Source organism: Alosa pseudoharengus, unplaced genomic scaffold (assembly GCF_046254945.1).
Source record: "Alosa pseudoharengus isolate Yale_2024_CS ecotype anadromous, Long Island Sound unplaced genomic scaffold, YU_APseudo_1.1 YU_APseudo_1.1_scf_3, whole genome shotgun sequence".
Classification (NCBI taxonomy): Eukaryota; Metazoa; Chordata; class Actinopteri; order Clupeiformes; family Clupeidae; genus Alosa; species Alosa pseudoharengus.
Genome location: NW_027468718.1, coordinates 9,914,119 through 9,941,157, shown reverse-complemented (window position 1 = coordinate 9,941,157; position 27,039 = coordinate 9,914,119). Strand labels below are relative to the sequence as shown.

Below are 27,039 nucleotides of genomic sequence, written 5' to 3'. Positions count from 1 at the left end.
ATGTATAAGAAGTGCTTAAAAGACCAAAAACTATCACAAGAACGAAGAGCACTGGGCAACTCATTCTACCAACATGGAACCACTGAGGAAAAGAGTCTTGAATTTGACCTAGCGTTTAAGACTGGTCGACACAAAAGACGCTCATCAGAAGACCGCAGTGGGCGGTTGGGGATGTATAGCTTGATCATTGAATTAAAATAACAAGGAGCAGATCCAGTCAGTGTCCTATAGGCCAAAGGGAGAGATTTAAATTTAATTCTGGCTACTGTAGGGAGCCAATGGAGAGTAACTAGGAGAGGAGTTACGATGTGTCCTCTTTGGCTGATTGAAGACCAGTCATGTTGCAACATTCTGAATGATATATCACACAAAAGAAATAAAAAAAAAAACATTCAATATTGATTTAGTATCAACCAATAATTATTCTGATATTAATATTCTTGTAACGTCTACATCTTTGTGTAGGCTACAGTTAAATACTAAGCAATGGCCTCTGACTTAAATATCAAGGCAGTTAAATGACCGTGGTATGGTATAGTCTACGTGATACACAGGACTACACAGTAAACCCATTTAAAAGCATCATCATCTCAGTATACCCATTTAAAATAGGCAAGGATACGTATTCAATAACATTTGGGGTTGCTCACAGTATACCCACCACTGCAACTAACTAACTAGACTACACCACTGGTTAAATGGCGCATTGCAATTTACAATTTGTGTGAGTTCAGGGGCATACAGAAAGTTGAAGTTTGGGTGACATCAATAAAGAAAATAGAAACAAAGGGATGTGTACAGCCTCAAGTATGAATGATGTCACATTAACAGAAGGTTCAGAGCAGCCGCAGACCTTTCTTGGTGCCACGCAAGTTATTGAAAGTCATGTGTTTTCAGAATGTAGTGGTGCTGTGCAATGTCCCATGTATAAGGGGCTTCAGGTTGATCGATCCAGTGACCGTGGGTGATGTCAGGGAGATGGATGTCAGGGGACTTGGAGAAAGGAGGAGGACATGCCACCTCAGACCACCCCAGCCAAACCACTTCACGTAGGCATTCCCTTGCTTGCAGACTAATGTAGACCATGGAGACCACCTTGCCGCCACCTCCAGTACATTCAGCCATCTTACCTGCAAAAAGGAAAGTTACAATAAAGTTAGTCAGACAATTTTACAACATTGCAAAGCATCTAATCAGGCACTCAACACCACTAGTAATACCAATTAATTAAATATATGTGTGCAACAAACTTCACAGCCTACCTAATGTTAACTACACATTTAAATATGCGGTGGTAATGTTATTAACTTGCGTCAGCTTGAAAAATAACGTTATCAGTATGACTGATCATGGACGTTAGATGACAAACTAAGGTCTTTCTCAAATGTTCACCGATATCCCTGGGAAGTGACTGGTTCTTGGCGTAGTGTTTAATGCAGGCGTTTCATTTATCGATCATTCACTTGGTCTACAACTACCAACCTATTTCTTACAGTCTATGCTACCGACCTACCATCACAGAAGTAGCTCTAACAGAGGTGTCTGTCGTTAACGTTAGAAAAAATGCAACGCTGGCCAACTGGCTAGTAGTTACATTAACATGATGGGTTGATGAGGTCCATGCTTCACATTACGTTAACGTTAACTTGCGTTGCTTTATCACATCATACCGTTGCTTTATCACATCATATAGCTGCTACTTTACTGACTGTCTAGTGTTATTAATCCCCATGTACAGTCAATGGTTACTCCATGTTGAGATGGCATACATTAAGATTGAGATATTTGAAAACAGCAACAACTAATAAAACCAAGTAGATCATGCATCGACTGTTACGGGAGCTGTGTGGTAATCTTCACTTCAACGACTAACTTAGCCTCCCGTTGACGGTAACGTTAATGTAGCTGCTAACGTTAGCATGTAATTCGCTGTCCGTATTTTTGTTGTTAGCTCATTAGTATTCACCATACTAAATTGTCACAGTCTATAATCAACATAATAAGCTCTCTTAGACGTATTTAAGAACAACAATAGACAAAAAAAACTTTTCAGTTAATACGCAACACTTACCAGACAAGAACAAACCGATTGTTGTTTGTACTGTTTAGCTAACTCACAGCCGCAAAATTCATCCAGCCAGCTAGCCTTCGGCGCCGAGTCGACCTGCGTTGTGGAAAGGAGAAGGGGGCGGGTTTCACTTGACAAGGGCGTGTTTAACTCGCTGAGTGACAACTGAGTGGGCGTGCCTGACCGCGACTCCTCTTCACTGCGCATGCTTCAACTTCTGCTGCGCAGCCGCACTTCAAATTGGTTGCAAATTTTCCAAGATGGCGTCGCCTCGGCGGCTTCAATTCCATAGAACACTGCTGAATGCAACCACACTGTCCAGTTCTATATATACAGTCTATGGTATGAAATGTTGCGCTGAGCTTACCAAAATGGCGCCCTGTCGGGCTCAGAGCGTACTTCGTGCCTATGACGTAACTGATCTATCTTGCTCTGTTCTAGAATCTTTGGTTCAGACTGTGTTCGTTGCTATAATATAATACTGACGAATTAAAACAAATGCACAGTGTAGGCTGCAAAAGCCTGATATACGAATCGGTTAACAAGCGCACATTATATGAATTGCCTACTAGAATTGCCTAGGCTAAACAACGTGAAGATATTTGTTTTTTTTCCAACCGTGAACAAGTCATTTTTTTTTTATTTGCTTGATGTTTGTTTTGCTTAGGCTATCCAAGAAAAACGAATCAAATGAACCAAAGGCAGGCCTTGTTTTAGGCTAGGTGAACTTGGCTATTAAACGGGAGACTTTCTGTGGCCCATCTGTAAACAATTCTGGGTCTAAAATTTAAGTTGTATGTTTGCCATTTCCGTGCTATTGGTCTGTATGCGTTTCCATGTTTGCATTGCACTGCTATACCAAAAAATATTTTTTGACTGTGGCGCGCAATTTTATGCATGGGGCGCACCTTGAAACAGTGTTAACCCAAATTCAACCCTTGCCATAACGTGTAAGGTATATTGTGCTTGCTAGTATGACTAGTTTCTTTTAACTTGTCGGCCAGCCAGCCACGGTCATATGACCTATATTTTGAAGGAAAATTGACTGTGAACCACAATTGTGAAATCTTGTGTGTAAGCCTATATAAAATGGAGAGTGACGTCACCAGTCGAAATAGCTGTACCCCCCGAAGCTCACGGTATAATTCGAACACTGCAGAAAAGCGCTACGCGCAAATTGAAAAGGAGGCGCTGGGAGTAACGTGGGCGTATGAAAGACTAACATCTTACCTGCAAGGGTGCACTTCACTCTTCACTGACCACAATCCCTTGGTCCCTCTGTTGCAGGGACGGATCATGGCTTGTGCCGAGTGTGCACGTGCACAGGGGCCCTTAGCCAATGGGGGGTCTCGGATTTAAAAAAAAAATTGCCATGAATTTAGGCTAGATTATGCCCGGTGCTTCTGTCTGTTAATTTGTGCACAACTGAATGGTTTTATGGAACCGCGGACCGAAAGAAAAATAAACTAAATGTTTCCTGATCAATAAATACTTCTTAATTCATAAAATATAGAGGCATAACATTAGGTGGAAGTGGTAGGCTATAAGTGCTCATTCAATGTGTATGTGTGTTTGGGAAAGTGAAACTGACAAACTGAACCACTCGTGGGTAGGTGAATGAAGTGGATTCCTGCAATGTTCATGAAAAAAGCATAACGATTGGATAGCCTAATAAATCGCGACTTGTTGTAGGCCTAACAGTAGCTTATATCGTAGCAAATAGCCTATGGCGATGCCGATGAAAGATTTAAAATAGGCCTACGTTTATTTATCTCGTCTCGCTGGAGTGAGCGCATAATGATGCATCTCCATTTACCAAACACTATAGTTTTGCTAACATCTCCACTGTTAACATGAAATATGTCTTCATGCAAGGTAGTGTCAAGCAGCAATGAAGTGAAAACCTTATCATTCAGGTACAGCCAATGTTCACGTGACCTGAGTCAGACAGAAAACGGGCCCTGCTTGCTCTGTTAAAGTTTGTATATCCCTTCCAAACTGCGTTAAAAGGGTGTATTTATTTAACAGCCAGAATTTCGACATTTTCCCGGGAGAGACACCCCGGCCCAAACCCCCGTAATATGATCAGCAGCACCTCTCACAAAATACCATCAACGTCTCGTACTATGATCAGCAGCACCTCTCACAAAATACCATCAACGTCCCGTAATAGGATCAGCAGCACCTCTCACAAAACACCATCAACGTCCCGTAATATGATCAGCAGCACCTCTCACAAAACACCATCAACGTCCCGTAATATGATCAGCAGCACCTCTCACAAAACACCATCAACGTCCCGTAATATGATCAGCACCACCTCTCACAAAACACCATCAACGTCCCGTAATATGATCAGCACCACCTCTCACAAAACACCATCAACGTCCCGTAATATGATCAGCACCACCTCTCACAAAACACCATCAACGTCCCGTAATATGATCAGCACCACCTCTCACAAAATACCATCAACGTCCCGGTCCGTCAGAAATATGACAACTGTTGTCCAGTCCTTTTAATGAAAAAGGTTGGGAACCCCTGCTGTAGACTGTTTGGACAGCAAAGGGATATTACAGCCTAATAATAAAAACAGCTGCTGGAATTCATTTCTGTGTGGGCCTGAGTTCTAATATATGACATAATGTACTACATTTTCATTGTGTGAAATTGTGCACCAGCCTGCACAGCGACAGCAAATAGAGACGCGCTGGCTGCACACGCACGTCACGTGCACGCGCGCATCGCGGTCAGGGGGAGGGGGGGGGGGTTGATATTGTGCACAGGGGGCAATATCTGTTTAATCCGCCCCTGCTCTGTTGAGCACCAGAGGTTTAGATGACCTCCCTCCTAGAGTTTTAAGATTTCGACTGAGACTCCTCAGGTATGATTGACATTGTTCACGTGCCAGGCAAGAACCTCATCACTGCCCAACCCAGTCTCACGTCTGAACGTGTCACTGTCACGTTAATTAATCTATTGGGACGTGTTGTGTAACACGTTTCCTTGTTAAAAAACGTGTTGAGCAAAACGTAATTATCGTGTTACTATCACGTTGTATTTCGCTTTCAACGAGCCAACAGAACCACGTCATCTGTCAAAAAAGCCTGACCTCACAAAATGGGGAGAATGTTATTTGATGCTTTTGACGTGCAGTTTCACACTCTTAAGCCTGTTTTGAGTTGTGGATTAGAAGGAGCCACCTTCTGGCTAGCAGTTTGAGAAGCCTGAACCCCAGAATCCAGAAACAATAACCGAGCAGGGACGGAGAAAAAAGAAGAATCCAAATGGGAAATGAGGTGAGCCTTGCTACTGCCGCTAGCATGATTATTTTGCTAGCAATTGAGCAAAACATTTTAAAGTTGATTTAACATGAAATAGTAGCCTATGCATGGGCAATACTGTGAATTCAGAGTAGGCTTGCACAACTTATAATTTAGCTAACGTGCATGATGTAATGTTACATTAATCTGTAAAACAGCTGTTGTCTGTGTAAATTAGCGTAATATTGTTAGTGTGGGCTACAGCTAACAGCTGGGCCTATCAGCCAGGCATGTATAATCGATAATCATGATGAACGTGAATAGATTTCGTTGGGAAAACGCGCATTGTTATAGGCCACATATCAGGTATAAAACAATTGTATTCTGATACAGCAGTTCTCCAGATGTTAGATATTCACTTATATTATAATATAATATTGTATTTCTTTAACCTGATTAAGAGAGGGGTTTAATTCAATAGAGAATTGCAATGTGTGTAGTATTATATTAGATAATAATATAGATATTAGATTAGGCTAGATTTAGATTAGATTCAACTTTATTGTAATTTAAAAGAGTAGGCTACAGGTACAGAGCCAATGAAATGCAGTTGACATCCAACCAGAAGTGTAGTTAGATAAATAGGCAAGTTTTCCAGATGACATGTGTACAGAGACAGAAATAGCCTATACAGTGAATATGGAATGTGTGTCTAGCCTATAACAAAACAAATTGATAGTAATACATACAGTAATAATGATAATAGCAGTAATTACAGTAGGCCACTCGCACTGTTGTTGGTGACGTGTCTGTTTCCTATTGTTCCATGCCACTCTCTGTCTCCTTTACTGTCCTGCGCCACTCGCCTACTATATTTTGCCTCTTGCCTACTGTCCAGCACCATTCGTCTACCGTCTCCTATGCTGACCCACGCCACTCACCTACTGTTTCCTAACTGTCCCATGCCACAAACTGTAACATTAAGCTGACACAATCTTGCTGCACGGTTACTTATCTGCATGCAATCACTATTGCCAGCTGTTATGAGTAAACATTATATTGGGACACCAATATATTTCTGATTCATGGGCAGTGTATTTGCTACTGAAGAAAAGGAGAACACATAGTAATTGTTCTTGGATGGGTATTTAGAGTAAGGTTTCTATTGATTTTTTTCAGATAAGGCCTCTTCATTTTCAACTGTGAAGGATCTACATGGACTTGGTCTGGATAGCCTTTCCTGTTTTGATGAGCCAGTCGGTATGTATTAGACATTCTTTAGGATAAAAGGATAAAAGGAGCCATATGTTATCAAAAATTCTACACCCATATGTAGAAAAGCTTTGTTGCTGTTTGTTATTGTTGTTGTTGAAAACTACGTTGAATGCAAAGAGATACATATGTCCCTTGAGAGGAGAGGGATGAGTGTGGATGGTTGAATTGTCCAACAGGCATAAAAATCTGATTGTGTATGATTGTGTTTGTGTCTGTATATGATTTTTTTGTACTTGTTGCATTTTAAGCATGCTTATATACTTTACGCCATGGTGGTCTAAATTGTCTTTATTGCCACTTGCAGGGTCTAGAGGAAAAACCCTATATGAGCCCCAGGGTGAGTAGTGTATAATTACTTTATCCCAAGCTTGATTTTCGTAGAAAGGTGTTCAAACCAAAGTCAAACCAAAATCTTCTAAAATAATAGATAGATAGATAGATAGATAGATTTATTATTTGTCCTTTCGGAAAATTGTTCTGCGCCATACAGTAGACAGTTAGACAAGACTGAATACAAGACGGAATATAGACCAGAATTTCCCTCACCCCAACCGCCCCCACCCTACCACACCCCCACACATACACAACATCTGGGGCCGTATTCACAAAGAATTTTAAGGCTAAAAGTAGCTCCTAAGTGGCGAATTTAGGAGCAACTCCTAAAAATAATGGGCGTGTCACTCCTAACTTTAGGACTCCTAATTTTTTTCACTAAAAGTAATTCACAAAGCATTTTAGACCTAAAAGTAGCACCTAAGTCTGGGACAGCTTAAAAGTAGTCGAGAGGACTCCTAACTCACTAAGACCTATTCACAAACAGCTTTTTGTGGCATTTCACGTTGCGATGTTTTGAAATGCGTCGCCTATGCGGCAACAGGAGCTTCCAATCGCGAGGGAACAATTTTGCATTCATAAAAGGGATGCAATAACGCCACCAACAACAACCAAAACTACTCATTGTTAACATGTAAATTAAATGTAACGTTTCATTGTGAATCAAATTAAAATGGTCTCTTCTTTGCAAACGTAGGCATATGTGACATTCAATAATGTTGCAAAAGATACTGCATCAGTCCGTATGTTTCATTAGGCTACTACTGTAGGCTATTTGTTTTGCCTTACTCTTTATTCATTTAGGCTAGGCCTTTTTATTCAATTATTCATCATCTTCCGTCCTTCGAGCTACTTGTGTAGCGCACGCATTCTCAGACCTGTCACCTGTCACTCATCATCGTAAGGGAGGTGTTTGGAATCATTCCCGCGTTACAATCATCAGCCAATCAAGGTGGTCACTTCAGTCAAGCTCGTGCATGAGTAATGACGTCATCCATAGCAACGAAGACTCACTCTTAGTTTAGGAGTTGCCATTTTTCCTTACTAAGAGTAGGTCTGAAAGGCTTTGTGAATAACTTTTAAGAGAAAACTCCTAGCTAAAATCTTTTAGTGCGATTTAGGAGTACTCCTAGTGGTAAGATAAAAGGCTTTGTGAATACGGCCCCAGGACAGAAGGCATAGACTCCACTACACATGTATAGAATGATAAAGTGCAGTTGTGCATACTGTGATAGTCCAGCTGGAAAAAAAGTGCATGGTCCTGCAGGTAACGTCTTGTTCAACAATGTAATGCTAGTTGGAATGAATTACCTACTGGCTCAATTTGTTTGGAAAGAAGGTAGCCTGAACTTCCCTGATGGCAACACCTCATATGCCTGGTGTATGGGATGTGACATATCTCTATTAATTGCATGACCTTTCTTCAACACCCTTCTTTCACAGGTCGTAGCAATACTGTCTAGTTTTTTCCCCTCAACATTGCTGGCCATGTTAACTATCTTGTTTTTTTTTGTCACTGACAAAGAGAAATACCAGGTAACACAACAAAAAAGTAGCATGCTCTCCACGTTATGGTTAAATTATCGGAATGAGTGCGATGGTGATGCAATCCTGCTTTTCAATTAGTTGAGATGGTGTTTGACATTAAATTATAAGCAGGTCAGTTTCACATAATAAGCTATTTGTTTCTTTGGGTCTGGGTAATTCATGTGACAAAAAATTCTGTTATAGGCTTCTACCGTTTTTCTGAAAAACAAAGCAGTACAACAACATTTCTATCTCCAAAATAATGCATTGTACGCATGTGTGTACTACGTAGTGCATGCAGCTTTTAATGTCCAAAGTAGCCTATACTGATTTTCCTGCATAAGAACTACAAATACTCCTCCAAAACTACAGTCTTGACACTTGAAGTTGTGGAGTTATATTTTAGTAGCCTATTCTATAATAGAATAAATACCCACATCAGTTTTACCCTTGTCTCACCTGTATACAACATATGTCTATGAATTGCAGTAGTGATCAAATGAAAAAGGAAAGAAAGGTGTCCTGATGTGTTGTTTAGGGATGGTCCTGCAATGTTTTCTCGACATATTTTTATGTCTTTTTTTTCTCCCCTCTACTTATGTTTTCACAGATCCTTGCTCCTGATATCCTGATGTATGGGTTGCACTTCATTATATGACTCTAACAGAACACTCACAGAAAGGAGAGTGGTGTCAAACTACAAGACAGCCAGCATGTAAGCAAGGCCTTGTTTGTCCTTGTTTGGCTACTCATTTGTCTACTTCCTGAAGAGGCTGAAGCATGATGGCCTTGACACCTCAGTCCTTGCTTCCATTAACAGCTGTGTTATGGAGTGCATCCTCACATCATGGTCTACTGCAGCGGTGGATACAGAGGACAATTGGCAGGTATTTTACGTCACTTTTACATTACTTTTACTGTGATTTTGCTAGATATGGTTGTCGCTGTGCTGAATATAGGCCCATATTGTAGATCGAGAAACCGACTGTACAACTGATACATCTTGGGCTATACTATTAAGGGACAGCTGAATTGACCACCTAAACCATATATTTTCTGAAAGCAAATAGCCTCTAGAAGTCAATTAATATACATTAAGACATGTCCCACCTTCCTACTGACTTTGGTGCATCATAAGGCGTACATAGGCCCATATTGTAGATCGAGAAACGCATTGTACAGCGGATACATCTTGGGCTATACCATTAAAGGACAGCTGAATTGACCACCTAAACCATATATTTTCTGAAAGCCTATAGCCTCTAGATGTCAATTAATATACATTAAGACATGCTCCACCTTCTTACTGACTTTGGTGCATCATAAGGCGTACATAGGCCTATATTGTAGATCGAGAAACCGACTGTACAACTGATACATCTTGGGCTATACTATTAAGGGACAGCTGAATTGACCACCTAAACCATATATTTTCTGAAAGCCTATAGCCTCTAGATGTCTATTAATATACATTAAGACATGTCCCACCTTCCTACTGACTTTGGTGCATCATAAGGTGTACATAGGCCCATATTGTAGATCGAGAAACTGACTGTACAACTGATACATCTTGGGCTATACTATTAAGGGACAGCTGAATTGACCACCTAAACCATATATTTTCTGAAAGCCTATAGCCTCTAGATGTCAATTAATATACATTAAGACATGTCCCACCTTCCTACTGACTTTGACATATCATAAGGTGTACATAGGCCCATATTGTAGATCGAGAAACGCATTGTACAGCGGATACATCTTGGGCTATACTATTAAGGGACAGCTGAATTGACCACCTAAACCATATATTTTCTGAAAGCCTATAGCCTCTAGATGTCAATTAATATACATTAAGACATGTCCCACCTTCCTACTGACTTTGACATATCATAAGGTGTACATAGGCCCATATTGTAGATCGAGAAACGCATTGTACAGCGGATACATCTTGGGCTATACTATTAAGGGACAGCTGAATTGACCACCTAAACCATATATTTTCTGAAAGCCTATAGCCTCTAGATGTCAATTAATATACATTAAGACATGCCCCAACTTCCTACTGACTTTGGTGCATCATAAGGCATACATAGGCCCATATTGTAGATCGAGAAACGCATTGTACAGCTGATACATCTTGGGCTATACTGTTAAGGGACAGCTGAATTGACCACCTAAACCATATATTTTCTGAAAGCCTATAGCCTCTAGATGTCAATTAATATACATTAAGACATGCCCCAACTTCCTACTGACTTTGGTGCATCATAAGGCATACATAGGCCCATATTGTAGATCGAGAAACGCATTGTACAGCTGATACATCTTGGGCTATACTGTTAAGGAACAGCTGAATTGACCACCTAAACCATATATTTTCTGAAAGCAAATAGCCTCTAGATGTCAATTAATATACATTAAGACATGTCCCACCTTCCTACTGACTTTGGTGCATCATAAGGCGTACATAGGCCCATATTGTAGATCGAGAAACGCATTGTACAGCGGATACATCTTGGGCTATACTATTAAGGGACAGCTGAATTGACCACCTAAACCATATATTTTCTGAAAGCCTATAGCCTCTAGATGTCAATTAATATACATTAAGACATGCCCCAACTTCCTACTGACTTTGGTGCATCATAAGGCATACATAGGCCCATATTGTAGATCGAGAAACGCATTGTACAGCTGATACATCTTGGGCTATACTGTTAAGGGACAGCTGAATTGACCACCTAAACCATATATTTTCTGAAAGCCTATAGCCTCTAGATGTCAATTAATATACATTAAGACATGCCCCAACTTCCTACTGACTTTGGTGCATCATAAGGCATACATAGGCCCATATTGTAGATCGAGAAACGCATTGTACAGCTGATACATCTTGGGCTATACTGTTAAGGAACAGCTGAATTGACCACCTAAACCATATATTTTCTGAAAGCAAATAGCCTCTAGATGTCAATTAATATACATTAAGACATGTCCCACCTTCCTACTGACTTTGGTGCATCATAAGGCGTACATAGGCCTATATTGTAGATCAAGAAACCGATTGTACAACTGATACATCTTGGGCTATACTATTAAGCGACAGCTGAATTGACCACCTAAACCATATATTTTCTGAAAGCCTATAGCCTCTAGATGTCTATTAATATACATTAAGACATGTCCCACCTTCCTACTGACTTTGGTGCATCATAAGGTGTACATAGGCCCATAATGTAGATCGAGAAACGCATTGTACAGCGGATACATTTTGGGCTATACCATTAAGGGACAGCTGAATTGACCACCTAAACCATATATTTTCTGAAAGCAAATAGCCTCTAGGTGTCAATTAATATACATTAAGACATGTCCCACCTTCCTACTGACTTTGGTGCATCATAAGGCGTACATAGGCCCATATTGTAGATCGAGAAATGCATTGTACAGCTGATACATCTTGGGCTGTACTATTAAGGGACAGCTTAGTTGACCACCTAAAGCATATATTTTCTGAAAGCCTATAGCCTCTAGATGTCAATTAATATATATTAAGACATGTCCCACCTTCCTACTGACTTTGACATATCATAAGGTGTACATAGGCCCATATTGTAGATCGAGAAACGCATTATACAGCGGATACATCTCGGGCTATACTATTAAGGGACAGCTGAATTGACCACCTTAATCATATATTTTCTGAAAGCCTATAGCCTCTAGATGTCAATTAATATACATTAAGACATGTCCCACCTTCCTACTGACTTTGGTGCATCATAAGGCGTTTGCAGGAAGGTGGACCATGTGCTAATGTATTATGTTAACTCACATGTATAAGTGACAAGCTTTAAGAAAATATATGGTTTGCATGGCTGAAACTGCTTTGCCTTTATGTTGGAGCTCAAAACCTATCATATGCCCCATTCATTTGCCAATATACAAAATAGTGCCATGTATTCATTTATGTCCTCCAACGTTTGCAGGAAGGTGGGCCATGTGCTAGTGTATTAAGGGACAGCTGAATTGACCACCTAAACCACATATTTTGTGAAAACCCATAGCCTCTAGATGTCAATTAATATTAATTAAGACATTTCCCACCTTCCTACTTACTCTGGCATATCATAAAGCATACATAGGCCCATATTGTAGATTGAGAAACAAATTGTTCAGTTAATACAATTTGGCGTACACTATTAAGGGACAGCTGATTCAACCACCTAAACCATACTAGGACTTGGTCCACCCTCTTTAAATACTTTTGCGCACTATATTAAAGGCATAGACCTGCATTTTATAAGTGGACTTTATAGTCATCAGTATGTTTGAACATGTCAAGAGAAACACTGAGATTGTAGTTTCTTTCTTTGTACACTTGTTTTATCTCTATTTCTAATTTCCAGGTTGTCAGCTGTTATCAGGCTCATCACCAAAGCAGAAAGACATGCCAGGAAGGAGCAAGGCACAGGCCAGGAAGGAGCAAGGCAAAGCCCGGGGATTTTTCTGCAGTTGTTGCTGCCCGTTATAGAAGGACTGCTCCTGAGAATAGATGGGTGTCTACATCGTTTTGCAAAATGGGTCTTCTACACATGATGTTTGTCAAGCACTGCTCATTGACTGGACAGGTGTCCTCTGTATTGTGACCATTGGTCATAGGCGCCACATGACTGTCTCAAAGTCCTCTACATCATTCCGGTGACGGGACTTCTGGCCTAGTCTGACAGGATGGGTCTTGTGTTACTGTAACCAGACGGCTCAACAATGCATCATTCTCGTCCATGCCCTCATCGCCTCAAGACTGGAGTACTGCAACAGCATTCTCTATGGTCTTGAAAAATATTATTGTCTTTATTATTATTATTATTATTATTATTATTTACAGGTCTCTCTGCACCCGAACCAGCAGGTTCAGAGGAAGCTTCTTTTCTGTGGCTGTCACCCGACTGGACTGTAGCTCTGTATCGATCATGGTGACAACCAATCAACTAAGCCCCCAAATACCCTATTCCACCCATAGTGTTATTTATTTACAAATGCACATACTGTAATTACAATTATACATAACCATATTCTACTTCTCTTCATGCTATCCATCCTGAACATACACTTCTTACTACTCTTATAATGTTACTGTTTCTGCACTACAATGGTACTGTTACCACACTGCACATATCTGTCTATATGGTTCATACTGAATATCCATATTTATTCTGTTTTTCTCATATGTTCTGTTAATACACTGCCCATATTTATATCTAATTTATATTACTCTAAACCACTTTCTGTAAACCAACTGCATATTACTGTCTACACGACACTATACAGTATTTCTTGTCCTGCCTATGCACCATCTGTCTATACTTTGTATATCACATTGCACTTTTGCTTTGTACAGGGTTCCCACGGGTCATAGAATTTCTGGAATATCATGGAATTTTAGAAAGTCTATTCCAGACATGGAAAGTCAGGGAATTTTTATCATTTTGGGGGCAAGGTCATGGAATATCAGGGAATTTTGTCGTAGTGGTTTATGATGTACTAGCCAAAATGCATATTTCCACACAGTATTGGTGTATATCTGGTTATTAGCTTTACAGCTTGCTTGAGTAGCCCAACTGCCAATGCCTATTTATTCATCTCTCGCTCTAAAAAAGTAAAAGACTCTTGATGCGGGTGCTCTGAAATCATTGGTCGGTATATTGTAAGTCATGGAAATTCAGGTGTTTTGTCAGGGAAAAGTCATAGAATTTTACATTTGACTTAGAGTGGGAACTCTGTACTTTTACTCTGCACAATGACAATAAAGGTGAATCTGATCAAATGTAAATTATTATTTAGTGCCTGTAGTGCTGCTTTGTATTAGCATACCTTTGCTGTTTGTTTTATGTGTATTGGACAACCCCCTGTTTAAAGCAATCACAAACTTACAGATTTTGATTGATCTTGATACACAGATGTGTGTTGTGCTGAAATAAACCCAATTTCACTTATCTTAGGTGCTGTGAGACTTTTGATGCACAAGAAATCTTAAGAAATGGCCGTTCAGAGAGCATTGTTTTGACAGATGTTGACCAACAAAGTTCTTAAATCATACACAAATCATTAAAACATCCATATTTTGATTGAATATGATGCACAGAAGTGTGTTGTGCTGAAATAAACCCAATTTCACTTATCTTAGGTGCGGTGGGAATTTTGATGCACAAGAAATCTTTAGAAATGGCCGTTCAGAGAGCATTTTTTGACAGATGTTGACCAACAAAAGTTATTAAATCATACACAAACCATTAAAACATCCATATTTTGATTGAATATGATGCACAGAAGTGTGTTGTGCTGAAATAAACCCAATTTCACTTATCTTAGGTGCGGTGGGAATTTTGATGCACAAGAAATCTTTAGAAATGGCCGTTCAGAGAGCATTTTTTGACAGATGTTGACCAACAAAAGTTATTAAATCATACACAAACCATTAAAACATCCATATTTTGATTGAATATGATACACAGAGGTGTGCTGTGCTGAAATAAACCCAATTTCACTTATCTTAGGTGCTGTGGGACTTTTGATGCACAAGAAATCTTAAGAAATGGCTGTTCAGAGAGCATTGTTTTGACCAACAAAAGTTCTTAAATCATACACAAACCATTAAAACATCCATATTTTGATTGAATATGATACACAGAGGTGTGCTGTGCTGAAATAAACCCAATTTAACTTATCTTAGGTGCTGTGGGAATTTTGATGCACAAGAAATCTTCAGAAATGGCCGTTCAGAGAGCATTTTTTGACAGATGTTGACCAACAAAAGTTCTTAAATCATACACAAACCATTAAAACATCCATATTTTTATTGAATATGATACACAGAGGTGTGCTGTGCTGAAATAAACCCAATTTCACTTATCTTAGGTGTTGTGGGACTTTTGATGCACAAGAAATCTTCAGAAATAACTGTTTAGAGAGCATATTTGACAGATATTGACCAACAAAAGTTCTTAACCAGTTAACTCGCAGTGGAACGCCGGCGCGCCATTTGGGGGGAGGAGGGGGGTGGTGGGGAGTATTAAATCAATGGGTAGGCTCATTACTTCATGTAATATTGACATCCCATACATCAATAAAAAGCTACGGGACTCAGGATTCCAAAGGTATCCACCATTCCATGTCAAACTGTGTGGTGTGAGCTACAGTAAGTAATTTATGCTGATATGCCCCCCTCAAAAAAACACACACACACCCCCTGCATCATTGCCTTCTAATCCTTGTGTACACCCATAACAATATATTCATATGGCTAACCTGGTCTTGAAATGTCCGTAAGAATCCATAGAACAAGATTATATGTGTTGTTATAGTCCAATGTTGAACTGTGAGTGTGTAAGCTTCCATATTCAAAACGTTTATAGAATAGAAATAAAACACTTTCAAAGATTTTCCGGTGAATATCGGTGATTTTGAATACCATTCGGCTTCGAACTCCCTACTTATGCGTATTCCCCACGCTCCCCTGAGTCTCACGAACACAAAGAGCCATGTCACGTGTCTGTAGGATCTACCAATCACGAGAAACGAAGCAAAGACGAGGCAGAGACAAGCTTGGTCAGCTACACCTTTCTATTGGACATGCAAGCTTGGAATGGCAGCCACGTGGGCCTCTTACAAGTAAGAACGAAATTACGGACATATTCTTGTAGCCAATGACCAGAGCTTTTAAACGACGTATGGGATGTCGTCATTGACTTTGACCATGCGCGTGTATCTCAATGCACAAAAGAAGCGCTTGTTGGTGCGAAAAAAACTTTATTCCAGCCTCTGTGGCTCTTTCTGAGAACTTCACAGGGTTATCCTGACTGTTTCAAAAAAATCTACATGGTCTAAGCTTTCCAATGATACCAGCCATGTGCTTGTAGACCAAACGATGTGGGCATGGTGGCCTCTCTAATACGTGTAGTGCCTTTTGGTCAGAATTACTGAAATATGACTGCAAAGCAAGTGGTTAAATCATAAACAAACCATTAAAACATCCATATTTTGATTGAATATGATACACAGAGGTGTGCTGCGCTGAAATAACCCCAATTTCACTGATCTTACCTGCCATGGCAAGTTTGATGCACCGGGCATACTCAGAAACTACAATTGAGACACCCATATGGCCAGACAGGCCTAGGTAAGTGTCACACCCATTATTTCATGAAATGTCAACATGTGGCACATATTTTGATACAGGGAATGATAACAAACGTGTTTGTCAAATTTGAGACCTCTAGCTGCTTGTATGTTGTCAGGAGGCGGAGCCAAAGATTGGAAAATGTAGATTTCTAGGGGGCGCTATAGAGTCTATGAATGTGTGAGGTGTGATTTTACATATCTCGTATATTTTATGTCATAGATAGATGTCACATGCCAAATGTAGTCTGTTTATGAGGTATGCAAGTTAGAAATGCTAACCCTAGGTTTAAAAGGCCATAATTTTCATAGGTCAGACAGGCCTTGATAGGATTACACCAGTTAATTCAAGATAGTACCAACATGTGGCACATATTTTGATACAGGTAATGATAACAAACTTGTTTGTCAAATTTGAGACCTCCAGCTGCTTGTATGTTGTCAGGAGGCGGAGCCAAAGATTGGAAAATGTAGATTTCTAGGGGGCGCTATAGAGTCTATGAATGTGTGAGGTGTGATTTTACATATCTCGTATATTTTATGTCATAGATAGATGTCACATGCCAAATTTAGTCTGTTTATGAGGTATGCAAGTTAGAAATGCTAACCCTAGGTTTAGATGGCCATAATTTGCATAGGTCAGACAGGCCTAGATAGGATTACACCAGTTAATTCAAGATAGTACCAACATATGGCACATATTTTGATATACGGGATGATAACAAACTAGTTTGTCAAATTTAGGACATCTAATGACTTGTGTGTTGCCAGGAGGCGGAGCCAAATATAGGAAATATTGGATTTCTAGGGGGTGCTATAGAGTCTGTGAATATGTGAGATGCGATTTAACTACACACTCAAATATAGCTGCTTGTGTGTTGTCAGGAGGCGGAGCCAAAGATTGAAAAAAAAAAGGATTTGTAGGGGGTGCTACAGAGTCTGAATATGTGAGGGTTGAGTCCATTTCACTATATTTTGTGTCATCCAAGGATGTTACATGTCAAATTTAATCAGTCATATTCTAGTTAGAAATGCGAAACCAATGTGTACATGTCCATAAATTGCAAAGGTCAGACAGGTCAGATAAACTTACACCAGTAATTTTCAACTAATAACATGTAGCACAAATTGATATAAAGGGCATAGAAATTGGCAACTGGTTTGCCGTATTTGAGACCAGTAGCTGAGTTTGTATTGCTGTAGCTTCCTGGATGTGTGAGGTCATTTCACTTTGAGGTTTCTGAATGTGTGAGGTAATTTCACTCCGATCCCATATTTACTAACCCTAGGTTAATAGGTCATAGGTTAGACAGGCCTTTGTAGGGTCACACCAATTACTTCACAACATTAGCACATATAATGCATGGGATGAAAACAGACTTATCTGAGGTTAATTTAAGCCTTGACCTTGCTGATGAAAACCAGAGTGCAGTCAATCAGTGGTCCAAACATATAGAACCAGTACAAGTGAAAGACAATTCAAGTAATTATTTACATGGAGAGTCCTTTACTATCAAAGATGCTTTAATGTACATTGATACATGAAGGGGATATTGAAGTACTCCCAAAGTCCCAAAGAAGGATGACAATACAATAGTATTATAGTCAATTAACATTATTCAATAAAGAATATGGTTACAATTTCAATCATGATTTAAGGAAATTGACTTTCAAAAACTATTGTAATCAGTTAGCGTTTTTAAAGTGATTATGGATTTTTATAGTCTAAGAGCAAAAATAGTAGTACTGCTTAAGCCTATATGATGCACCAAAGTAAATAGGAATGTTGGACATGTCTTAATTCATATTAATTGACATCTACAGACTATAGGCTTTAAGGAAATATATGGTTTAGATGGTCAATTCAGCTGTCCCTTAATAGTGTAGGCCAAAATGTATTAGCTGAACAAAATTCTTCTAAGTTACCCTAGCAACAACCTAGCAACCAACATAAGAACCATAGCAACAACCTAGCAACCATATTAATTACCCTACCAACAACCTCACAACTACCACCACAATGTCAACCGAGCAACCACCATTGCAACCAACATGATTAACCTTGCAACCAGCATAGCAACCACTTTATTTGGAATAGCAACCACCATATCTACTCTAGCAACATCCTAGCAACCACCTGTACAATGCCAACCTAGCAACCACTTTGATAGTCAACCAACATGACTAACCTCGCAACCATCTCAATTACCCTAGCAACCAGCCTAGCAATCACTTAATTTAGTATAGGCACCACCATATCTACTCTAGCAACACCCTAGCAACCTTCTCAGTTACTCTATCACCAACCTAGCAACCAACATGATTGCCCTATAAACCTGCATAGCAACCACCATATATCCCGTAGCAACACCATAGCAACCTTCTCAGTTACCCTAGCAATAGCTTAGCAACCACTACCATAGCAACCCCTATGTTTCACAAAATACCTTTAGAAAGCATCCAGGGTTTCCCGCAGAAAATTGGTTAGTCAAAGTGATATGGTGGGGTGGGGTGTTCTTGTTTGTGCGATACAATAAAGACTCCACCATACAAACTATACCACACTATACACATTTTTACAAATACGAACAGTGAATTAATGTGTGCAACTTTAACAAACATTATACAAACTATACAACAATGAAGTGGAAAATAATGCAAAAGAAAGAAAAACAACATTTTCAAAATGTGCAAACATAATCACAGTCACTGCTTATGGCAGAGCTGACAGCATCGCTACAGCCATACTCCTTGGTTTAAAAAAACACAATTCAAGGGCCCTTTGATAATTGCACTTTTTAACAAGTGCGGACCATTTATGCTTTCATGCAGGCTATCAGACTGTTGCCCTGCAGCCTGTTCTGCAAGTCTATCTTGATCTATACATGGAGAGTGAATGAAGTTTAGATTATTTTAGACTTTTGTGTAAGATGTGTAAGATTTACACAAACAATGATAAATAAAGCGATGACACCACCCGCTGCAGACCATAGGATGTGAGAATGCGCTCCACAACACAGCTGTAAATGGAAGCAAGGACTGAGGTGTCAAGGCCAGCATGCTTCAGCCCCTTCAGGAAGTGGACAAACAAGGCCTTGTTTACATGCTCGCTGTCTTGTTGTTTGAAGAAAGACACTGCTTTAACAGCTCCTTTGTGTAGGTGTCCTGTTGGAGTCATATAATGAAATGGAATGCATACATCAGGATATCAGGAGCGAGGATCTGTGAAAACATAAGTAGAAGAGAGAAATTTAAGATATGTTTAGAACATTTTGAGCTCCAACACAAAGGCAAAGCAGTTTCAGCCATGCAAACCATATATTTTCTTAAAGCCTGTCACTTGTACATGTGAGTTAACAGACTAGTACATGGCCCACCTTCCTGCAAACTTTGGAGGACATAAATGTCTTAATGTATATTAATTGACATCTAGAGGCTATAGGCTTTCAGAAAATATATGATTTAGGTGGTCAATTCAGCTGTCCCTTAATAGTATAGCCCAAGATGTATCCGCTGTACAATGCGTTTCTCGATCTACAATATGGGCCTATGTACGCCTTATGATGCACCAAAGTCAGTAGGAAGGTGGGACATGTCTTAATGTATATTAATTGACATCTAGAGGCTATTTGCTTTCAGAAAATATATGGTTTAGGTGGTCAATTCAGCTGTCCCTTAATAGTATAGCCTAAGATGGATCAGCTGTACAATGCGTTTCTCGATCTACAATATGGGCCTATGTACACCTTATGATGCACCAAAGTCAGTAGGAAGGTGGGGCATGTCTTAATGTATATTAATTGACATCTAGAGGCTATAGGCTTTCAGAAAATATATGGTTTAGGTGGTCAATTCAGCTGTCCCTTAATAGTATAGCCCAAGATGTATCAGCTGTACAATGCGTTTCTCGATCTACAATATGGGCCTATGTACGCCTTATGATGCACCAAAGTCAGTAGGAAGGTGGGACATGTCTTAATGTATATTAATTGACATCTAGAGGCTATTTGCTTTCAGAAAATATATGGTTTAGGTGGTCAATTCAGCTGTTCCTTAACAGTATAGCCCAAGATGTATCAGCTGTTAATGGAATTAAATTATGTGAGGATGCACTCCATAACACAGCTGTTAATGGAAGCAAGGACTGAGGTGTCAAGGCCAGCATGCTTCAGCCTCTTCAGGAAGTAGACAAATGAGTAGCCAAACAAGGACAATCAAGGCCTTGCTTACATGCTGGCTGTCTTGTAGTTTGACACCACTCTCCTTTCTGTGAGTGTTCTGTTGGAGTCATATAATGAAGTGCAATCCATACATCAGGATATCAGGAGCAAGGATCTGTGAAAACATAAGTAGAGGGGAGAAAAAAAGACATAAAGATATGTCGAGAAAACATTGCAGGACCATCCCTAAACAACACATCAGGACACCTTTCTTTCCTTTTTCATTTGATCACTACTGCAATTCATAGACATATGTTGTATACAGGTGAGACAAGGGTAATACCGATGTGGGTATTTATGCAATTATAGAATAGGCTACTAAAATATAACTCCACAACTTCAAGTGTCAAGACTGTAGTTTTGGAGGAGTATTTGTAGTTCTTATGCAGGAAAATCAGTATAGGCTACTTTGGACATTAAAAGCTGCATGCACTACGTAGTACACACATGCGTACAATGCATTATTTTGGAGATAGAAATGTTGTACTGCTTTGTTTTTCTGAAAAACGGTAGTAGCCTATAACAGAATTTTTTGTCACATGAATTACCCAGACCCAAAGAAACAAATAGCTTATTACGTGAAACTGACCTGCTTATAATTTAATGTCAAAGACCATCTCAACTAATTGAAAAGCAGGATTGTATCACCATCACACTCATTCTGATAATTTAACCATAACGTGTCGTGAACAATGATTTATTTGGCTAATTATCACGTATTTGTCCACGTCTTTTACCATTATAAGACATTGAATTGTACTAAGAAATTGCTCATTTCAATTACCCAGACCCAAAGAAACAAATAGCTTATTACATGAAACTGACCTCATTATAATTTAATGTCAAACACCATGTCAACTAATTGAAAAGCAGGATTGTATCACCATCGCATTCATTTCGATAAGACATTGACTAAGAAATTGCACTAATTTCGCGTGATTCTAGTTGTTTTACAGCATAAAGGAGTTTTAGTCAGGATAACTATCTCTATATTTTGTTCGAAACAACAAAAAACAACAACATTATTATTATTATTTACTAAATTTACGTAGTTTAACTTACCTTACCCCACACGGCCAGCTCTACGATGCGTTTCCACTTTCTTGTGGTGGCGTGTGTCACATGACAGCAACCAGCCTATCACACTGGGGCTCTTATACGGGGCTTTTCGGCGTTTTTCGAGCATTTTCATACCTCATAAAATCTGCAGATGACACAGCAATAGTGGGGTTAATACAGAATAGCGAGGAGACCAACTACAGGGCCTGGGTGGATCAATTCGCGAAATGGTGTAGGTCCAGCTGTCTTCTTCTAAATATACAGAAAACAAAGCAAATAATAATAGACTACAGTACAGAACTGGGAGCCAGCCCCCCCAGTGTATGGTTAAAAATGGTGAGGATGTTGTGATTGTAGTCGAGTACAAGTACTTAGGCACAATAATAGATAATAAGTTGCAATGGGACAGTAATACCAACACCATCTATAAAAAGGGGCTGCAGAGGCTGCATTTTATGTGCAAACTAAGACAATTTAGAGTGGATAGAGATATGCTACTTTTCTATCATTCATTTGTGGAGAGCATGCTATTTTTTTGTTGTGTTACCTGGTATTTCTCTTTGTCAGTGACCAAAAAGAAAACAAACTGAGCATGGCCAGCAAGGTTGAGGGGCAAAAACTAGACAGTATTGCTACGACCTGTGAAAGAAGGGTGTTGATGAAAGGTCATGCAATTAATAGAGATATGTCACATCCCATACACCAGGTTCAGGCTACCTTCTTTCCAAACAAATTGAGCCAGTTGGTAATTCATTCCAACTAGCATTATATTGATGAACAAGACGTTACCTGCAGGACCATGCACTTTCTTTCCAGCTGGACTATCACAGTATGCACAACTGCACTTTATCATTCTATACATGTGTAGTGGGGTCTGTGCCTTCTGCCCTGATGTTGAGTGTGGGGGTGTGGTAGGGTGGGGGCGGTTGCGGTGAGGGAAATTCTGGTCTATATTCCGTCTTGTATTCAGTCTTGTCTAACTGTCTACTGTATGGCGCAGAACAATTTTCTGAAAGGACAAATAATAAATCTATCTATCTATTATTTTAGAAGATTTTGGTTTGATTTTGGTTTGAACACCTTTCTACGAAAATCAAGCTTGGGATAAAATAATTATACACTACTCACCCTGGGGCTCATATAGGGTTTTTCCTCTAGACCCTGCAAGTGGCAATAAAGACAATTTAGACCACCATGGCGTAAAGTATATAAGCATACTTAAAATGGAACAAGTACAAAAAATCATATACAGACATAAACACAATCATACACAATCATAAATTTTTCGCCTGTTGGACAATTCAACCATCCACACTCATCCCTCTCCTCCCAAGGGACATATGTATCTCTTTGCATTCAACGTAGTTTTCAACAACAACAATAACAAACAGCAACAAAGCTTTTCTACATATGGGTGTAGAATTTTTGATAACATATGGCTCCTTTTATCCTAAAGAATGTCTAATACATACCGACTGGCTCATCAAAACAGGAAAGGCTATCCAGACCAAGTCCATGTAGATCCTTCACAGTTGAAAATGAAGAGGCCTTATCTGAAAAAGATCAATAGAAACCTTACTCTAAATACCCATCCAAGAACAATTACTATGTGTTCTCCTTTTCTTCAGTAGCAAATACACTGCCCATGAATCAGAAATATATTGGTGTCCCAATATAATGTTTACTCATAACAGCTGGCAATAGTGATTGCATGCAGATAAGTAACCGTGCAGCAAGATTGTGTCAGCTTAATGTTACAGTTTGTGGCATGGGACAGTTAGGAAACAGTAGGTGAATGGCGTGGGTCAGCATAGGAGACGGTAGACGAATGGTGCTGGACAGTAGGCAAGAGGCAAAATATAGTAGGCGAGTGGCGCAGGACAGTAAAGGAGACAGTAGGAGAGTGGCATGGAACAATAGGAAACAGACACGTCACCAACAACAGTGCGAGTGGCCTACTGTAATTACTGCTATTATCATTATTATGTATTATTATCAATTTGTTTTGTTATAGGCTAGACACACATTCCATATTCACTGTATAGGCTATTTCTGTCACTGTACACGTCATCTGGAAAACTTGCCTATGTATTTAACTGTTGTACATAATTAATCTTGATCGTCTACATAACTGCTTCTTTGCACTTCTGGTTGGATGTCAACTGCATTTCATTGGCTCTGTACTTGTAGCCTACTCTTTTAAATTACAATAAAGTTGAATCTAATCTAAATCTAGCTTAATCTAATCTCTAATATTATGGGCCACACACATTGCAATTCTATATTGAATTAAACCCCTCTCTTAATCAGGTTAAAGAAATACAATATTATATTATAAGTGAATATCTAACATCCGGAGAACTGCTGTATCAAAATACAATTGTTTTATACCTGATATGTGGCCTAAAACAATGCCCGTTTCGCAACGAAATCTATTCACGTTCATCATGATTATCGATTATACATGCCTGGCTGATAGGCTACCTCCCAGCTGTTAGCTGTAGCCCACACTAACAATATTACGCTAATTTACACAGACAACAGCTGTTTTACAGATTAATGTAACATTACATCATGCACGTTAGCTAAATTATAAGTTGTGCAAGCCTACTCTGAATTCACAGTATTGCCCATGCATAGGCTACTATTTCATGTTAAATCAACTTTAAAATGTTTTGCTCAATTGCTAGCAAAATAATCATGCTAGCGGCAGTAGCAAGGCTCACCTCATTTCCCATTTGGATTCTTCTTTTTTCTCCGTCCCTGCTCGGTTATTGTTTCTGGATTCTGGGGTTCAGGCTTCTCAAACTGCTAGCCAGAAGGTGGCTCCTTCTAATCCACAACTCAAAACAGGCTTAAGAGTGTGAAACTGCACGTCAAAAGCATCAAATAACATTCTCCCCATTTTGTGAGGTCAGGCTTTTTTGACAGATGACGTGGTTCTGTTGGCTCGTTGAAAGCGAAATACAACGTGATAGTAACACGATAATTACGTTTTGCTCAACACGTTTTTTAACAAGGAAACGTGTTACACAACACGTCCCAATAGATTAATTAACGTGACAGTGACACGTTCAGACGTGAGACTGGGTTGCACTGCCGATACATTGTCCAGAGCTTCACTAAGTGACACTCCATCTGCCGACGACCTACAGCTTGAAAAAGAGGTCCAGGTGTTTGTGGATGCTGTTGAGTCTTCACTTCCTGCTACGGACACAAGGCTGGCAGAAATTAAGAAAGTACAACAAACTGATGAGACTTGCAAAACGGTGGCACACTACTGTCAAACAGCATGGCCACAGAGACACAGATTGATCTCAGGGATTGCACCCTACTGGCAAGTCAGAGCAGAGCTGTATCTCGCTGGAGACCTTCTGATGAAAGGTGAGAGGATAGTCGTCCCTCAGACACTCAGAGGGGAAATAATGCACAAACTCCATGAAGGTCACCAAGAGATCTCCAAATGCCGTGCCAGAGCTCAAGCATCTATATGGTGGCCAGGTATCTCTGCACAAATTCGAGAGACAGTAGACAGATGTGAAATGTGTCAGAGATACAGAACACAGTACAGAGAGCCCCTCATACAGTCCCAAGTCCCAAGTTTGAGTGGGCAACAAGACCTACCTGCTCATCATAGATAACTTCTCGCGATATATAGAGGTGGCTGAGCTCAGGGTCACATCATCTGAGGCTACTGTTCGTGCTGTGAAGGAGGCTTTTGCACATCATGGATATCCAGAGACTGTTGTATTCGAAAAACGGGCCACAGTTCTCTTCAGAGACATTCAGAACATTTGCCAAAGAGAGCTGCTTTGCACACGTCACCAGCAGCCCTCGCTACCCACAAGCGAATGGCAAGGCTGAACGAGCAGTGCAGACAGTCAAGCGTGGAGTAAGGACACTGACCACACTAAAGCACTTTTAGCATACAGAGCCACACCATTAGAACATGGATACTCACCTGCACAGTTACTAATGGGAAGAAACCTGCGCACATCCCTACCCTATCTTCAAGTCAGCTCACACCAAAATGGCCTGACCTAGAGGCGTTTCGCAGGAAAGATGAGGAAGGAAGACGTTTAAGCAAACAACACACTACAATCTTCGCCACCGGTCCAGAACACTTCAAGAGCTCACCTCAGGACAGAATGTGTGGATCACCACAGAGAAAGCTGGATCACCACAGAGAAAGCTCCTGGGACTGTTCTAGGAACTGCGAACATGCCAAGGTCATACTTGGTAGAAACACAGGGGGGTTGCTCAGGCAACTGCCCATATGCCCTTCTAGACTCACGTTGCCCTTCCGAGGGAAAAAATAAATAAATCGTATGCCTAGAATGGATGCAGAATTTCACGTAGGCCTAGATAAAAATAAAATAATGATTTTATTCAAAATGGTTAAATGCCTAAATCCTATCACTATTTTGGGTATTATTTGAAGCCAAGATGCCCACTAAAAAGAGGCGGATTCAGGAGAGGGAGAGACAATTCCGGGAGGCAGCAAAGGGCAGCATATCACTGCAGCGTTGGCTGCGAAAAAGCCAACCAGCAGGTGAGACAGAAACTTTACACAGTGATAAAGATGACATGACACTGTGTAAGCGAATTGTTTCATAATTACATTACATTTCAGATGAGGAGCAGTCACAAGCCTCCAGACTATGTGAGGAAAATGTGGACTAGGAGGAGGCACATAGGGCAGGTAGGCCTAAGTGATGATCACCAAATATGAGATGAGAGGACCATGCTAGAAAGTACAGGGTTAAAGAGCTGCATGCTAAATAATTGGAATCTTTAAAAAAAACATAGGGTATTTTAGAGGTCATTTCAAAGATCTTGCCTGAGCAGAACATAAGTACCACTAGTGGGCATTAAAATAATAATGATAATGGCAATAACAATAATATGTAATTGGACAGATGATGAGCCCAAATTTGGAGAAACCTCTCAGTGACTTGATAGGATATTGATAGGAATATTGATGTAGAGAAGTCATGTTTTTCTGTGTTATTATTAGTAGTAGTTAAGGTGATTGAGTGCTGTATTTCAGTGTTTTTCTTCTATATATATATATATATTTTAATAAAGACCCTGATACCCTAGTTTTTTTTTTTTTTTG

At 39.8% G+C, this 27,039-nt stretch overlaps 2 long non-coding RNA genes across 4 annotated transcripts; one reads left to right on the top strand and one right to left on the bottom strand.

Moving 5' to 3' along the window:
* The first annotated feature begins 5,004 nt into the window (after positions 1 to 5,004).
* LOC143100164 (uncharacterized) lies at positions 5,005 to 13,417 on the top strand. The gene is made up of 5 exons (XR_012981858.1): positions 5,005 to 5,367; positions 6,511 to 6,591; positions 6,911 to 6,943; positions 9,077 to 9,353; positions 12,873 to 13,417. It is a non-coding gene; the product is annotated as an uncharacterized LOC143100164 (long non-coding RNA).
* A 4,711-nt stretch (positions 13,418 to 18,128) lies between these two features.
* Positions 18,129 to 25,007, bottom strand: LOC143100163 (uncharacterized). Of its 3 annotated transcripts, XR_012981856.1 has the most exons (5): positions 24,647 to 25,007; positions 23,393 to 23,473; positions 23,049 to 23,081; positions 20,872 to 20,976; positions 18,129 to 19,863 (listed from the first exon to the last, which is right to left on the bottom strand). It is a non-coding gene; the product is annotated as an uncharacterized LOC143100163 (long non-coding RNA). The 3 variants fall into 3 exon arrangements; XR_012981855.1 differs by lacking the exon at positions 18,129 to 19,863 and having other exon boundaries at positions 20,749 to 20,976; XR_012981857.1 differs by lacking the exons at positions 18,129 to 19,863; positions 20,872 to 20,976 and adding an exon at positions 22,030 to 22,065.
* Positions 25,008 to 27,039: the final 2,032 nt, after the last annotated feature.